The following is a 15,964-nucleotide window of genomic DNA, read 5'->3' as shown; positions in this document are numbered from 1 at the left end:
AACAGAGGGCTAGAAATTTTTAAGAGTACATTCTTATAAGATGATTGCAGAGACTACAGATATGATACAACATAGAATGTGGAGCCTACAAGTTACATTTTGTTCAAAAGATAAAGATTAAAAAAATTCTTCAATTTCTCTCCTTTAAAAATAATTAAACATCATTGAATATTTTAACAGAAAAATGTTAAGATGCATTGATGTGTCCTTTTCAAGTGATGCATTTTATCATGCTTACAAATATATGCAGACTTACCTGCACAATAACATTTACTGTGTGCATTATGTCAATGACCTAAATATCAACATATCTATTCAATTTTTCTAAATGTTGTAAACAACCAAAATTCTGGAAATATTTGTAAATGTGTACAAATATTTATAGGCACACTCCCTATACCTCAAGCTTTTTTATTTTAGATTCAGCTTTGGAAGTCTACAGATTTATCCAAGCTTCAATTCTTGCTTCTTCTCGCTGATATCTGAAATTTACAGACAACCTGAATGCTCAAACATTTTGTTGTGAAAATTATAGATAACAAATGCTAGCAATCTCTGAAAGGGCTATTTTATACTATTGTAACCTAACTTTGATGATGATTTTGAATAAACTAAAGTAATATCTAGGAAAAATTTGTGTACTTCAAATTTCTTTGTTTTGGTTTCTAAAGTTGAGATAAGGCTCGCAGGATGATGATAACTTTAAGGTCAAATAAGCCTAAGTGATATCAATTGGTTTGCATATGATAAGTGAGATTTGGAATTCTCATTGTTAGCTAAAAATATCATCCACTCTTTGATTAATGGCCCACAAAAAATACTAATTCAGGATTTTTTTTGTGCAAAGGAGACAAAGGCCTCTCTATTTGAATAATGTGCAGAGCTGCAGGAGAAATGACAAATCACATGTTCAACGATTGCAAAGTAGCCTATTCTTTATGGGACAGAGATGCAAACCCTCTTTAGAGTGTCAGATAGAGTCTATGAGTACATAACCATACCCTAATTTGTTGTACCCATATCCCCATCACCTCCTACTTTACAATGATATTTGTCATGCCCTCTAGAAACAGATCAAAAATATTTTGTTCATGGAGAATCATGCCTATTCCCAGATACACCAATGCAACAAGGCTTTACAGCCAATCTGGTAACACTCGTTGGCCTTCTCGGCTACTGCCAGTATTTCAGCATTCAAATCATGTTATTTCTACATACTAAGAAAAACACCAACTACCCGCATTTAAAAAGAGAGTTCATCTAGTCAAAGTTTTGTGTTAAGAGATTAAATTAAGGGCGAAAATCCCCTTCTAATTAAAAGAATTATCATGCTTATGGAAAACACAAACACAACCAGACAATTGACAAATTGTAAGAAATTATGATTGCAACAACTTTTGTAAAAAAATATATTGTTCATTATCCTCTAAAAAATTCAGAAATCAAATGTGAAATAAAAGTAATTTGCATCAGTCACGTGAAGGCTCTAACGCATAAACAACAAATCAATCACAAACAATCCTCGTGTTAACCATCTTAAATTAATTTTAAGTTTAAATTTTAAAAAGTTTGGATCTAAGGAGGGTGTTGGAAAATATGGCCTCCCAAATTGAAATGGAAAAATAAAAGCATTGAGAATTCCATGCAAAAGGTTTTGATTTCTCTCCATCTATAGTGTGATTTCAAGCTCCTCCAGATACGTCTCTGCACTTTTTGGCCAGTGATGTTAATAATTATTTCACTGCCTTAAAACTACACAACAACTTTAGCCTGCAATGATGTTTTTGTTTGACGTTTACCCAAATTGGATTCTTAGTCGATTGTTTCTATTTCTCCTCAATCAATGTATATTTTCCTCGAGCTTCTTAATGTAATGATCAGTCAAAACAAACAAACAAACAAACAAACAAAAAAACTGAAAATAATCTAGGCAGATGGTACTATTAAACACTTTTGTAGATATAATATAAGCTTTAAACCTTGAAAGACAATATAAGCCTTGGAAGAAGCCTTTTTAAGGGAGAAGAAAAGATTTGATTCAGTGTTTAGAGTCACTGAGAATGAGGCAGAGGGATTACCTAAATGGTTAGAATCTAAGTGTATGGAGTACATTGTGTTAGGTGAGGCAAGCATCCATTCATTCAGAGGCCCACAACCAACAGTTGGTCACTTGGGGAAACCAAATGGAAAATCTTCGAGACTTGTTATAAATGCTAGTATTCAAACCCAAAACCTGACTAGCCCTCAACATCCCTCTCATCTCAAGTGCCCAGCTTGTTTGTACGTTTTTTTGTTAGTCCAATTGAGGAGGAACAAATCTATCCTCTATGATCCAGAAGAGGACGATAGAGGTTTTCCATTATTGGAAAGCGTGTATCTAGACAAAGGCAAAAATTTTAAATAATTAATAGACTTGGTCATTAATGTTTGTCCTAACATGGTCAGCTTTAGAGTAAATATTTGTTTTGGAATGGGATATAAAGGAGTTTGATACCTTTTGCATGAAAGAAAGAATTATGAAAACGTTGAAAAATTATGGTTGCAAAGAGGAGGAACAGATCTATAAAGAATTGCCAAGGTTGATAGCTGGTAGTCATAACTAAATAACCAGTCAATTCTGTTATGGGCGGATGTGCTTGCGAATAGGAACCCATCCTGGAAAAAATGCCCTATGTCAACAAACAAAAGCCTATTCTGTCAAATGGAAAATCTTCAAGACTTGTTATAAAAGCCAGTATTGTCAAACAAAAGCAACAAATAAATGGAAAAACTTTGAATAATTAATAGACTTGGTCATTAATGTCTATCCTAAGATGGTCAGCTTTAGAAGAAATATTTGTTTTGGAATGGGATGTAAATGAGTTTGATACCTTTTGCATGAAAGAAAGAATCAAGAAAACATTGAAAAATTGGAGTGCAAAGAGGAGGAACAGATCTATTTAGAATAGTCAAATCCATTATTCGTGATCTAGGTCTGCTATGTGTCTCTATGTGAAGGAAAAAATAGTTATCCTTCAAGCAGTTAGTAAAGATAAAAAATGCCTGTGTCAAACCATCAAAAGTTCTACTCTACTAAAACAGAATCATTATTTGAAAAAAAAATCAATGCTACAAACCCAAGAATACACAGGAACTACAAAAAATGTAGCAATGCCATCACTAAAGTAAGAACAATCTCACAAGCTCTTCTGGTTGATGATGTGAGTCTTTTGGAAGAATGGTTGTGCTAGACAAATTACTCTGGGACATTAGTAAGGACAGAAATGAGTTTTTGGCAGAGAATAAGCAGTGCTATCAATTTTTGGACAGTTCACAAAATCTGTTTTTCTGATCTTCTTTTCTCTTGACATTACTTTTTCTTGACAACATTCCACTAGAAGCATCTAAACTTAAAAACATATGCAAACATGTGTAATTTATTTATTAGGAAATGTTCAATATGAAAGTTGAAATTGTTGCCAACAAAAACCTAAGAGGGGCATTTATACTTTGAAATGTTTCTCGCAAAAAGAACATTTTAGCAACAAGTTATGCCACAAGTTCCAGGTTTATGAAGTTGCATCCACATGAAAACCAAGATAGAAAAAAAAATATTCTATAAACATTTTTTATCTTCATACTTTTTCCAAATGAGGTTGTATTCTTCCAACTTGAAGTTGTCATTAGGGGATTTTTGAGGTCTAAAATGGGCCTCATAAGGAAATTATAAAATAATAGTAGAAATAATAAAATAAGATTACATTATATCATCAAATTTTGAGATTGGGAAAAAAAAACAAACTACTTTTTTAACTCGTATTTTAAACTTATCTCCCTTAAGTTTTTACTCAAATTTCGAGCGAGAAGACTTATTGGATGCAAAATTTAATTCCTCATCCAAGGAGTATCCATGTTGCGTACTTTCGATGGACCCTACTACATGAAAAATGAGAAATACATGAAAAATGTGATTGCAATCACGTTTTTTCATGTATTTCTCATTTTTCGTGTAGCAGGCAATCACATTTTTCATGTATTTCTCATTTTTCATGTAGTAGGTTCCATCGAAAGTATGCAACATGGGTACTCCTTGAATGAAGAATTAAATTTTGCATCCAACAAGTACTCCTGCCGAAAATTTGAATAAAAACTTAAGGAGATAAGTTTAAAATATGAGTTGAAAAAGTAGTTTTATTATTTTTTAATAATTTTACTTTTTTACTCCAAAAATGGTGAATCATCCCCCATGGTTGACATCATCATCTTGAATCCTATTGGTTCTTATAAAGTTTATTTTGGTTGTACATTTTTCTTAGGAGGCCCATTTTAGACCTCAAAATTCCCCTAATGATTCTTTCTCTGTAAGAGCATGTCCTCAGAGAAAAAAATATACAAAACATGTATATTCTCATTGAAGGGTTTTTCAAAGTGATAGAAATTGTTAATCATTGAAAAGCAAAGTAACTAAAAAACAATGTTTTATTAAATGAAATGTAGGGCCTTCTTCGTTTTGTACACAATTTCCAACCATCCAATGCCCAAATCTCTTATTATTTCAATATTTGAATAGCTACTGCGATGGTTCATGTTTATCAATTTGGGGATTTATGCCACAAAATTAAGGAAATGTTCGAAATTTGTTGCTCAAGTAACGTATTCTCAGTATCCACCATAATGATTGTGAACTCGTGTGGATTGCATTTCATTAAATGATGAATGGTTGACGTCGCTTAATTCTTTTTGTATATTTCATATATTTTGACTTGTATTTCATTAAATGATGAATGGTTGATGTCGCTTAATTATTTTTGTATATTTCATATATTTTGACTTGTTATATCTATTTCATATTAGTATATTTTGACTTGTTAAATTTTCTTACTACATGTCACGATGCAGACTTGTAATAAGTGTCTGGTTGGCACTATCTTCAGGTAGGCTGGAATCATTCATGGTTCATGGTTCCAACCTGCTTGGTGATAGTTTTTTCCATTTCTGAGCTAGCAAGCATTCTCCAAGAATTTGCATGGTTCTTATTATTATAGTTGACTAAACCTAATATTTATATATTTAAATGGAGTCATTTAATCTTGTAGCAAATTGTTCTCCTGAAATCTAGCCATATAGAGAGTCATGGTTCTTATTTATTTAAAACTTAATTGAATTTTCTATAATATTATTATATTTTCACTTGAAAAGAGGATTATTTCTCAACAAAATTAATTTACACCTATTTGAATCCATGTATAGCATTCATTAAAAGATCCATGATTGATGTCTCTTAATTCTTTTAGTATATATCATATATTTTCATCTCTTGTTAATTTACACCTATTTGAATCCCTGCATAGCATTTCATCAAAATATCCATGATTGATGTCTCTTAATTCTTTTAGTATATATCATATATTTTCATCTCTTGTGAACTTAGTCATCAAACCATGTTCTATGGCTACGTGTGAAGTTTTTTTGGAGAAGGGAGGGAAAATGAGCTCTAAAAGTCAATCTTCTTAACCCACATTCAAACGCTCAACATCCAATATGACCATGCAGTCAGGTCTCACAACGGATCAACTTATGCCAAAGGATTAACCTCTTATGGCCCAAGCATCATTGATGCAAGGAGTACAACACAACTTTGGTCTTTTTGCAACAAACAAGTTATTAACAATGTACCCCAGTCCTCTACTAGTCTTGTAACAAGTGGGTTCCCTGCAACTATTGTGAATTCTATGGATAAACACCCCCAAGGTCAGCCACTTGTTTCCAATGCAGGCGAAATGGGAAAATTTGGAGTAAATATATTTGGCATGCTGCATGGGAGAAGTTTCAAGGGATCTCAGGCTGCAAGCTCACAAGATAGTCAAGGCACCATAGATCTCATGTATAGGTCCTTGGTGTTGGAAATACTGAGAGGGGGGGGTGAATCAGTATTTCTTTTTCCCACTATTGTTTTACCAGTTAAAACATATATATTCAAAACACAAGATGAACAGCAAGAATAAATGCTTTTATTAATATAAACTGTGCAGTAAAATAGATACAATATATAGATGGTTGCAATCAGTTTCCAAGCTCCAACTTGGACTTTGGTGAGGCTCCAACCTCCAGAGCACCAACTCTATTTTGCCAAGACACCAATCTTGGACTTAGGAGCACAAACTCTCAAGGACTTCAATCCTTCCTACTTCTGAGGCTTCAACCCCAAGGACTCCAATCCTACTTACCAAGGCACTGTTTGATGGTAATCTTTTGCTCTCAGAACTCTTCTCTGTTGAGTTATGTCTATTTACAGCTTCACTGTAGTCTCCAGGCTACAGTATCAATGACAACCAGTCTTCTTAAGAATGAGTCTTTACAACTCTGCACACTGCCCACACATAGTCTCCAATAGCCATTTTTCTCTCTGATAAAGTCTTCACACAGCTTTAGTCAATCTTCTGTTAGCTGCACTAAACTCTGTATAAAGAACAATTTTCTATTCAAGCTCATGTTCTCATTGTCACAGTGAATGCTTCAGCATGACTGTATTTCTACTGGTTGTTTCTCCCCTTCGACTGCCTACTATTCTGTTGGTCCTTCATCCCTCTTTATGTTCTGTTGCACCTTGTTTCTGTTCTGTTGGACCCTCACATGGCCTCTATTTCCTCCAGTGTATTTCAGCAGCTGTAACGGCCTTCACAGCGTATTTCAGCAACTTTCAGCAGCTGCAGTAACAGCAGCAATCGCAACAACAACTACAGCAACAGCAACAACAACAACACCAACAGCAGCTACAGCAACAGCAACAACAGCTACAGCAACAGCAACAGCAGCTACAGCAACACCAACAGCAGCTACAGCAACAGCAACTACAGCAACACCAACAGCAGCTACAACAACAGCAACTACAGCAACAGCAACAGCAGCTACAGCAACACCAACAGCAGCTACAGCAACAGCAACAGCAGCTACAGCAACACCAACAGCAGCTACAGCAACAGCAACAGCAGCTACAGCAACCGTTCTCTGTTTTTACTGTTTTATACATTCTCATGCCTTTGTCCGTTCATTTCCACTTACTCAATGGCTCTTTGGCTTCCTCCTCGCTCGCTTGAGCTTCAGCTTCCTCAACACTCGCTTGACCTTCCGGCTTCCCTCCTCCATTCGCTTTATCTTCCTCATGATTACCTTCGATTGATGGTGTCACGAAAATATAATGTCGTCGCGGAGGTGTTTTAGCACCGCGGAAATATAATGTCATCGCGGAGGTGTTTCAGCAACGCCGAAACTGGTGTTTCAGCAACGCTGAAACTGGTGTATCGGCAAATTTTTGACAAGTGTCGGTGTTTCAGCAATGGAGAAATTGGTGTTTCAGCAACTTTTCTCCAGGGGTTTCAACAGTGTTCAACAACTGTTTCAGCAATGGTGTATTCCGCCTGCTATATATATATAATTATGCTTTGATACCATATACACTATAATCCTCCCGATGGCTTTGTGTGCACCTTCTCTTTGGCATATACCGATGGCTCTATATATATTGCTCCTCTTGGCTCCGATATGCTCTGTCTCCTCCTCTTGAATATTGCCATATTGACATCAATGACAATCTGTGTCCAACAATCTCCCCCTTTGTTATTGATGGCAATATTCTCCTGCCTTCTTCCCCTTTGACATCAATGGAAAAGGAATGCATACGAACTCCCCCTGTCAAGCTACTCCCCTTGTCCTGCTGCATCTTTATGAATGAACTTGAGTGATGATAAAGAAATAACCCCCATCTTTTGTCGCAGATGTTCGAATGCTTCCCGAGGAAGAGGTTTTGTGAAAATATCAGCTATCTGCTCCTTAGTACTGATATATTCCAGAGCGATGTTTTGTTCAGCTACTTGCTCACGGAGGAAATGATACTTGATTGGTATGTGTTTGGTTCTTGAGTGCATCACTGGATTTTTGTTGAGACTGATAGCACTAGTGTTGTCACAATAAACGGTAATTGGTTGATCTGTACATATGTCGACATCTTTTAGCGCTTCCTTCATCCAAAGTATCTGAGAGCAACAGTCTGCTGCAGCGATATACTCGGCTTCGATTGTGGATAATGATATGGATGACTTTTTTTGCTGAGCCAGGATACCAAACAGTGTCCTAGGAAGAATGCATTTCCACTAGTACTTTTCTGATCATCTATATTTCCAGCCCAATCAGCATCGGTGTATGCAGTTACAGTCAGTGTTGAGTTCCTTGGGTACCAAAGACCGAAATCAGAAGTTCCCTTCAGATATCTGAGAATTCTTTTTATAGCTAATAAATGAGATTGTTTGGGAGCCGATTGAAATCTTCCCACCATTCCTACTGCTTGCATTATGTCTGGCCGTGTAGTTGTTAAGTATAGAAGGGCTCCAATCATTGACCTATAATGAGTTGCATCTACTAGAGGGGATTCATCATCTTTGCTCAGTTTGCAGTTTGTGGTCATGGGAGTGCTCATGGGTGCACAGTCCTCCATTCTATATTTTTTGAGCATGTCTTTTAGATATTTGGCTTGAGATATACACAATCCTACTCTGGTTTGAGATACTTGAAGTCCAAGGAAGTGGGACAGTTCTCCTATCATTGACATCTCAAATTCTTTTGCCATGCTTTGAGAAAATTCATGGCTCATTTCATCATTATTACTAGCAAAAATCAGATCATCGACATAAACAAGAGCAACTAGTAACTTACCTTGATCTATCTTTATGTATAGATTGCTTCCAGCCACTCCCTTTTTGAAGCCTTGTTGTTGGAGATAGTTATCCAGTCTTGCATACCAAGCTCTAGGAGCTTGTTTCAACCCATACAAAGCCTTTTTCAACTTACAAACTAGGTCCTTTCCTGCTGTCAGATCAAAACCTTCTGGCTGCTCCATGTAGACTTCCTCCTTGAGTTCCCCATTTAGAAATGCTGATTTCACGTCCATTTGATAGATTTTGAATCCTTTCGAGCAAGCAAATGCTAAAAACATCCTGATAGCTTCCATACGGGCCACTGGTGCAAACGTCTCTTCAAAGTCAACTCCTTCAATTTGTGAATAGCCTTTGCAAACAAGTCTTGCCTTGTTTCTGATAACCTATCCTTCCTCATTCATTTTATTTTTGAACACCCATTTGGTTCCTATTATGTTTTTGTCCTTCGGACGAGGTACCAGCTCCCATGTCTTGTTCTTCTCAATTTGGGACATTTCTTCTTCCATTGCTTTTACCCAATGAGGATCCTTACTTGCTTCTGTGAATGTTTCTGGTTCTATCATAGATAGGAGGGCAGTGGCTTTTCTCTTGGGTGAGGTTGTTATCCTTCTTCTGGTCTGCACACCTTCATCTTTATCGCCAATGATCTGTTCTTCTGGATCGTATCTTTCTACATACTTCATCTTTGAAGGAGTATAAGACAGTTCTCTTTCCTCTTCTTCTTCTTCATCATCTATCTCTTCTTCTTTAGATTCTTCTTCTTCAATGAGAAAGTCATCTTCCTGTTCTTCAATTTCCTTTTCTGGAAGATCTTCGTCAACCTTAACATCGATGCTTTCCACTATTTTCTTCAGTCGAAAATTGTAGCACTTGTAAGCCTTGCTCCGTGGAGAGTATCCAAGAAATATCCCCTCATCAACCCAAGAATCAAATTTTCCAGGTGAACCATCATTTATTTTTATGAAGCACTTGCTTCCAAATATTTTGAAATACTTCACCGAAGCAGGTCTCCCTTTCCATAGCTCATAAGGAGTTTTATCACAATTTGGTCTTAATTGAGTCCGATTCAATGTATAGACAGTTGTCCCTACTGCTTCCCTCCAGAATTTAGGTTGTAGGTCTGCTGCTAACAGCATGGTTCTTGCCATTTCTTGGACAGTTCGGTTTCGTCTTTCAACTACCCCATTTTGCTGAGGTGTTCTGGCAGCCGAGAATTCCCTTTTAATTCCATGAATATTGCAGAACTCACTGAACTCGTTTGATGTGAATTCTCCTCCTCTGTCTGTTCTGAGACACTTAATTTTTGAATCCTTTTCGTTTTCTATAAGGGCTTTTAGATTCTTAAAACACTCAAAAGTTTCAGTTTTATACTTTATGAAATATATCCACATCATTCTAGTATAATCATCAACAAATAACACAAAGTACCTTTCTCCTTGGAGTGCTTGATTTCTAGTTGGCCCACACACATCAGCATGGATGATCTCCAAGGGCTTTGATGTACAGTGTTCCTTTGTCTTGTGGCTGGTTCTGGTCTGTTTTCCATGTTGACATGGACCACACACTGCTTGCTTTGGTTTGGACAACCTTGGGATGTCTTGTACAGCTTTGATTTTGCTGATATTGACCAGATTTTCGAAGCTGGTATGTCCAAGTCTCTTGTGCCACAACCAACTCTCATCTGCCTGACTCAAGTAGCATTTGTTCTCCTGAATCTTGTTCAGAACGTAATATTGTCTGGTGTTCTTACTCCTTTTGACACAAGTTTTCCAGAGACAGAGTTCCTTATTTCACAGTCTTTGGTGCTGAAGACAACCTTATGTCCTTGATCACAAATTTGGCTGACACTCAGAAGGTTGTGTTTGAGTCTGTCAACCAACAGAGCATCTTGAGCTTTTCCTTTTCCATTGATCAGAGTAAATGTTACTCTTCCTGCAATTTTGCCAGTTCCGCTTCCAAAGGACACATTCCCTTCCTTTTTTCTCAGTGAGATAAATTTCCTTCTGTCTCCTGTCATGTGTCTGGAGCACCCACTATCCACAAACCACTGGTTTCCATTATTTTGCGCAAATAGAGCCAGGCCGCATTTATCCATTGCAGAGATCTTGTTGCTCGTCTTTCTTCCTTTGAGTGGGCAGTTTTGTTCATAGTGTCCATTATTGTAGCAAAAAGAGCAAGTCAGATCAAATTTAGTCAAGGGATCGAATGAATTGAAGGTTTTGATTTGTCCCTGTCTTTTGGGAGCATATGAGTTGATTACTCGGTCCTTTTGCGTTGTCTTTTCACTTCTGCGAGCCATACAGTGTCTAGCTTGGTGACCGAAGTTTTTACAGTGAAAACAATGTCCAAGAAATATGGTTTTGAAGCAACCACGGTTTAATTCGCCTTCCTTTCTCAGAATTACTCCTCCCTCGTCCTTTGGATTTTTGATGGGCCCTTGGTGGAGTACAGGTTTGTATTTGCTGTAGTGTCCATGATTCGACTCCACATTCTTCTTTGGAATAACTCTTTCTTGATTCTTGGAATCTGGGATGCACTTTTGATAAGAAACTTTTTCATCTTTTGGGTTGCAGGAAAGTGCATCAGCATAGCTTTTCGCACTATTCTTGGTGCTTGAGGATTCTCCCTTGAAACCTATTCCAGACTTATCATGTTGAGGTTTTTGATTTTTCATAATAGTATCAAGTATTTGAGAGCTTTTACAGCCCTTTTTAATTTGCTCCAACTCCTTTCTCAGAGATACTACTTCGGCCTCACGTTCTTCACAAGTCTCTTCTTTTTCCTTAAGCTTTGTTTCCAAGAGATCTTCTCTCCTTCTTATTTCCTCGTTTTCCACTTTGAGAGAGATAATTTTGTTCCGTAGTTTCTCGTTCTCTTCAATGGCACTTATTAACAGTTCATCCACATTTCCTTCTTGCCCCGAGTCATCATCATCTGTGAGTGCCATGAATAATGCTTCTTGGCTTTCATCATGATCGCTTTCCTCATCTGATTTCTTTTTGATGACCATAAACTCATCCTCATCAGACTCATCTTGCTTGGAGAGAAGGTTTTTCTTATTGAACCCTTTCTTTTTATATGTCATTCTTTTAGAATTTCTTTCATCATCACTGTCATGTTTATGAGGACATTTTGCTGCATAATGACCTATTTTACCACATTTAAAACAGATAAGAGGATACTTGCCTTTAAGCTTAGATCCTCTCTTCAGCTTTCGTACATATTGAGCCAATTCGGATTCCACATCTGACTCATCACTACAGTCATTTCTTTCTTTCCCTTTCTTTGACTAGGCCTTGAATGCTGCATCTTTGGAGCTAGGTCCACCTTTCCTCATTTGATAGGCAGTGAGAATTCCATGGAGTTCATCCATTTTGAGGGTGTCAAGATCCTTTGATTCTTCTATAGCACTTATTTTGGAGTCAAATCTGTCTGGAAGGGACCTTAATACCTTTTGTACAATAGTACTTTCTTCAACCTTTTCGTCCAATCCTTTCAGGGAATTTACCACTTCAGCTACTCGGAGGAGGTATGATGCAATATCTTCTTCCTCTTCCATCTTCAAACTTTCAAATTGTCTTCTGTGAGTTTGAAGATTTGCCTTTTTTACTTTTGAGTCTCCATCGTACAAGCTAACTAGCTTCTCCCACATTTCTCTAGCAGAGTTACAGTGCATGATTTTTGTAAACTCGGAATCAGTGATTCCACTAGTGATAGAGTTCATGGCTTTTGCATTTGCAATGTAGGCTTTCCTCTCGTCTTGGTCTGTTGGAAGAGTGGAAGTCGCTCGGTATTCAGTTTGACAAAAATGCCAGACTTCAGGTCCAAGGGACATTAAATAGTAAGTCATTCTTTTCTTCCAAAACCCAAAGTTAGTGCCATCAAACAGAGGAGGTTTTCCTGATGCTTCATGATTTCTCATCATGGTTGTTGATCCTTCTTCAAGCTGTTAGGCTAGAATGAAGAAGCCTGCTCTGATACCAATTGTTGGAAATACTGAGAGGGGGGGTGAATCAGTATTTCTTTTTCCCACTATTGTTTTACCAGTTAAAACATATATATTCAGAACACAAGATGAACAGCAAGAATAAATGATTTTATTAATATAAACTGTGCAGTAAAATAGATACAATATATAGATGGTTGCAATCAGTTGCCAAGCTCCAACTTGGACTTTGGTGAGGCTCCAACCTCCAGAGCACCAACTCTATTTTGCCAAGACACCAATCTTGGACTTAGGAGCACAAACTCTCAAGGACTTCAATCCTTCCTACTTCTGAGGCTTCAACCCCAAGGACTCCAATCCTACTTACCAAGGCACTGTTTGATGGTAATCTTTTGCTCTCAGAACTCTTCTCTGCTGAGTTCTGTCTATTTACAGCTTCACTGTAGTCTCCAGGCTACAGTATCAATGACAACCAGTCTTCTTAAGAATGAGTCTTTACAACTCTGCACACTGCCCACACATAGTCTCCAATAGCCATTTTTCTCTCTGATAAAGTCTTCACACAGCTTTAGTCAATCTTTTGTTAGCTGCACTAAACTCTGTATAAAGAACAATTTTCTATTCAAGCTCATGTTCTCATTTTCACAGTGAATGCTTCAGCATGACTGTTTTTCTACTGGCTGTTTCTCCCCTTCGACTGCCTACTATTCTGTTGGTCCTTCATCCCTCTTTATGTTCTGTTGCACCCTGTTTCTGTTCTGTTGGACCCTCACATGGCCTCTATTTCCTCCAGCGTATTTCAGCAGCTGTAACAGCCTTCACAGCGTATTTCAGCAGCTGCAATAATAGCAGCAATCGCAACAACAACTACAGCAACAGCAACAAAAACAACACCAACAGCAGCTACAGCAACAGCAACAGCACCTACAGCAACACCAACAGCAGCTACAGCAACAGCAGCTATAGCAACACCAACAGCAGCTATAGCAACAGCAACAGCAGCTACAACAACAGCAACAGCAGCTACAGCAACAGCAACAGCAACTACAGCAACACCAACAGCAGCTACAACAATAGCAACAGCAGCTACAGCAACAGCAACAGCAACAGCAGCTACAGCAACACCAACAGTAGCTACAGCAACACCAACAGCAGCTACAGCAACAGCTACAGCAACACCAACAGCAACTACAGCAACAGCAACAGCAACTACAGCAATAGCAACAGCAGCTACAGCAACCGTTCTCTGTTTTTACTGTTTTATACATTCTCATGCCTTTGTCCGTTCATTTCCACTTACTCAATGGCTCTTTGGCTTCCTCCTCGCTCGCTTGAGCTTCGGCTTCCTCAACACTCGCTTGACCTTCCGGCTTCCCTCCTCCATTCGCTTTATCTTCCTCATGATTACCTTCGATTGATGGTGTCACGAAAATATAATGTCGTCGCGGAGGTGTTTTAGCACCGCGGAAATATAATGTCATCGCGGAGGTGTTTCAGCAACGCCGAAACTGGTGTTTCAGCAACGCCGAAACTGGTGTTTCAGCAACGCTGAAACTGGTGTATCGGCAAATTTTTGACAAGTGTCGGTGTTTCAGCAACGGAGAAATTGGTGTTTCAGCAACTTTTCTCCAGGGGTTTCAACAGTGTTCAACAACTGTTTCAGCAATGGTGTATTCCGCCTGCTATATATATATATAATTATGCTTTGATACCATATACACTATAATCCTCCCGATGGCTTTGTGTGCACCTTCTCTTTGGCATATACCGATGGCTCTATATATATTGCTCCTCTTGGCTCCTCTTGCTCCATCTGCTCCTCTCGGTCCATTTGCTCCTCTTGGCTCCGATATGCTCTGTCTCCTCCTCTTGAATATTGCCATATTGACATCAATGACAATCTGTGTCCAACACTTGGAAACACAAACTAATCATTCTCGTGATCAACCTAGCATGGTGCACCGAGGAAGCAAACAATTTACTAATGTGCAGTTGTTGAGGTCTTTTGAATCATCTATTTATGACACTCATCAATTGTTGTAGTTCTAATCTGTTTGTTCTTACAACGCATTTTCATTGTCCTCGGAGTTGAAGATAATTGTTAGAACTTCATTATGACAATTATTTGTACCATCTAGAAGTAGGCAATTTCTTTCAATTACTATTGCTTATTTAATTGTCATCATGTTGGTTGTGTTTGTTATCTTTATCTAGATTACAATATAATACTCACATGGATATTGCTAATTTAGATCAATATGGGAATATCTTATGTGGATGTTGCATCAGTTTATTGATCACATTGGATAGGATGAACTCAGGGAATGGGTTTGTAACTTGTCCCTTTATTCTTGTTCTTGAATTATATCATATATTTTCATCTCTTGTTAATTTACACCTATTTGAATCCATTGATGTCTCTTAATTCTTTTAGTATATATCATATATTTTAATCTCTTGTTAACTTAGTCATCAAACCATATTCAATCAGTACATGTGAAGTTTTTTTTGGATAAGGGACGGAAACCAAGCTTTGAAAGTCAATCTTCTTAACCCACATTCAAACGCTCAACATCCACACCTTCTTCTGTCGTAGCTTCATTAATACTGACATTTCTTTTCTATAGTTTCATGACAGCCTCCATGACTTCTTCGACTTCATTTACAATTTGGTCCCAAGCCCCTACAACTCCTAGATTATCGTGGGATCGCCATGAAAATGAAGTTGGGAAAATGGTCTACATAATTTCAATACCATTTGGTTTAATGGAGCACCTTAATGTTCAACAACTTAAAATTACTTGTAGTGTGGACCTCATGGGGTTTATGGCTATCTTTAACTTTCTTATGAATGAGACAAAACCCAATTCTTGTAATTATCTTAGAGCTCATTTAACTGAGGGAACTTGGCAACCTTAAACCCCAACAAACATATAATGGAAGTATTGTTAGGGATCCGTGAGCTTGCTTCTTAACTCATCATACATTATCTCTCCCCTTTGAAGGTATGTGTTAGATACTGTATTTTGAAATAGTTCTTTGTTGATTTAAATTGTTCAGGTAATTCCATTATAATCAATATGATATCAGAAGCAAGTGAAATCAATTTTGGAAAACATAAAGCCTATTGTGGACTCTTGGATCTCAAATTTGTTGCAGAGAATGAGATTGGACAAGGTGATATTGAATCTAGATCTGGTACCGAGTTTTTTGAAACCAAACCTAAGGTTTCCCAATGCATAAGTTTGTGTTCATATATGCTCATCTTCCATATGTTATCCATTTACGATGTTTCCTTTGACACAAGGCACAAGGAGGACAACATTAA

The 15,964-nt window shown here is 37.5% G+C and overlaps 1 long non-coding RNA gene and 1 pseudogene across 4 annotated transcripts in view; one reads left to right on the top strand and one right to left on the bottom strand.

Moving 5' to 3' along the window:
* Positions 1-215: 215 nt before the first annotated feature.
* The window catches only part of LOC149199156 (uncharacterized), a 129,904-nt gene continuing 114,155 nt past the window's right edge, over positions 216-15,964 (bottom strand). For all 4 annotated transcript variants that reach the window (XR_016253248.1, XR_016253247.1, XR_016253251.1 and 1 more), the window contains one exon: positions 216-482. This is a non-coding gene — a long non-coding RNA (uncharacterized LOC149199156). The remainder of the gene's footprint in view (positions 483-15,964) is intronic.
* LOC149199158 (uncharacterized) lies at positions 5,521-14,679 on the top strand (annotated as a pseudogene).

The sequence above is a fragment of the Pinus tabuliformis genome, chromosome 2_1 (genome assembly GCF_031772625.1).
Source record: "Pinus tabuliformis cultivar Carrire ecotype Pingquan chromosome 2_1, CPIR1, whole genome shotgun sequence".
Lineage (NCBI taxonomy): Eukaryota > Viridiplantae > Streptophyta > Pinopsida > Pinales > Pinaceae > Pinus > Pinus tabuliformis.
This window is presented reverse-complemented; position numbering and strand designations above follow the sequence as displayed.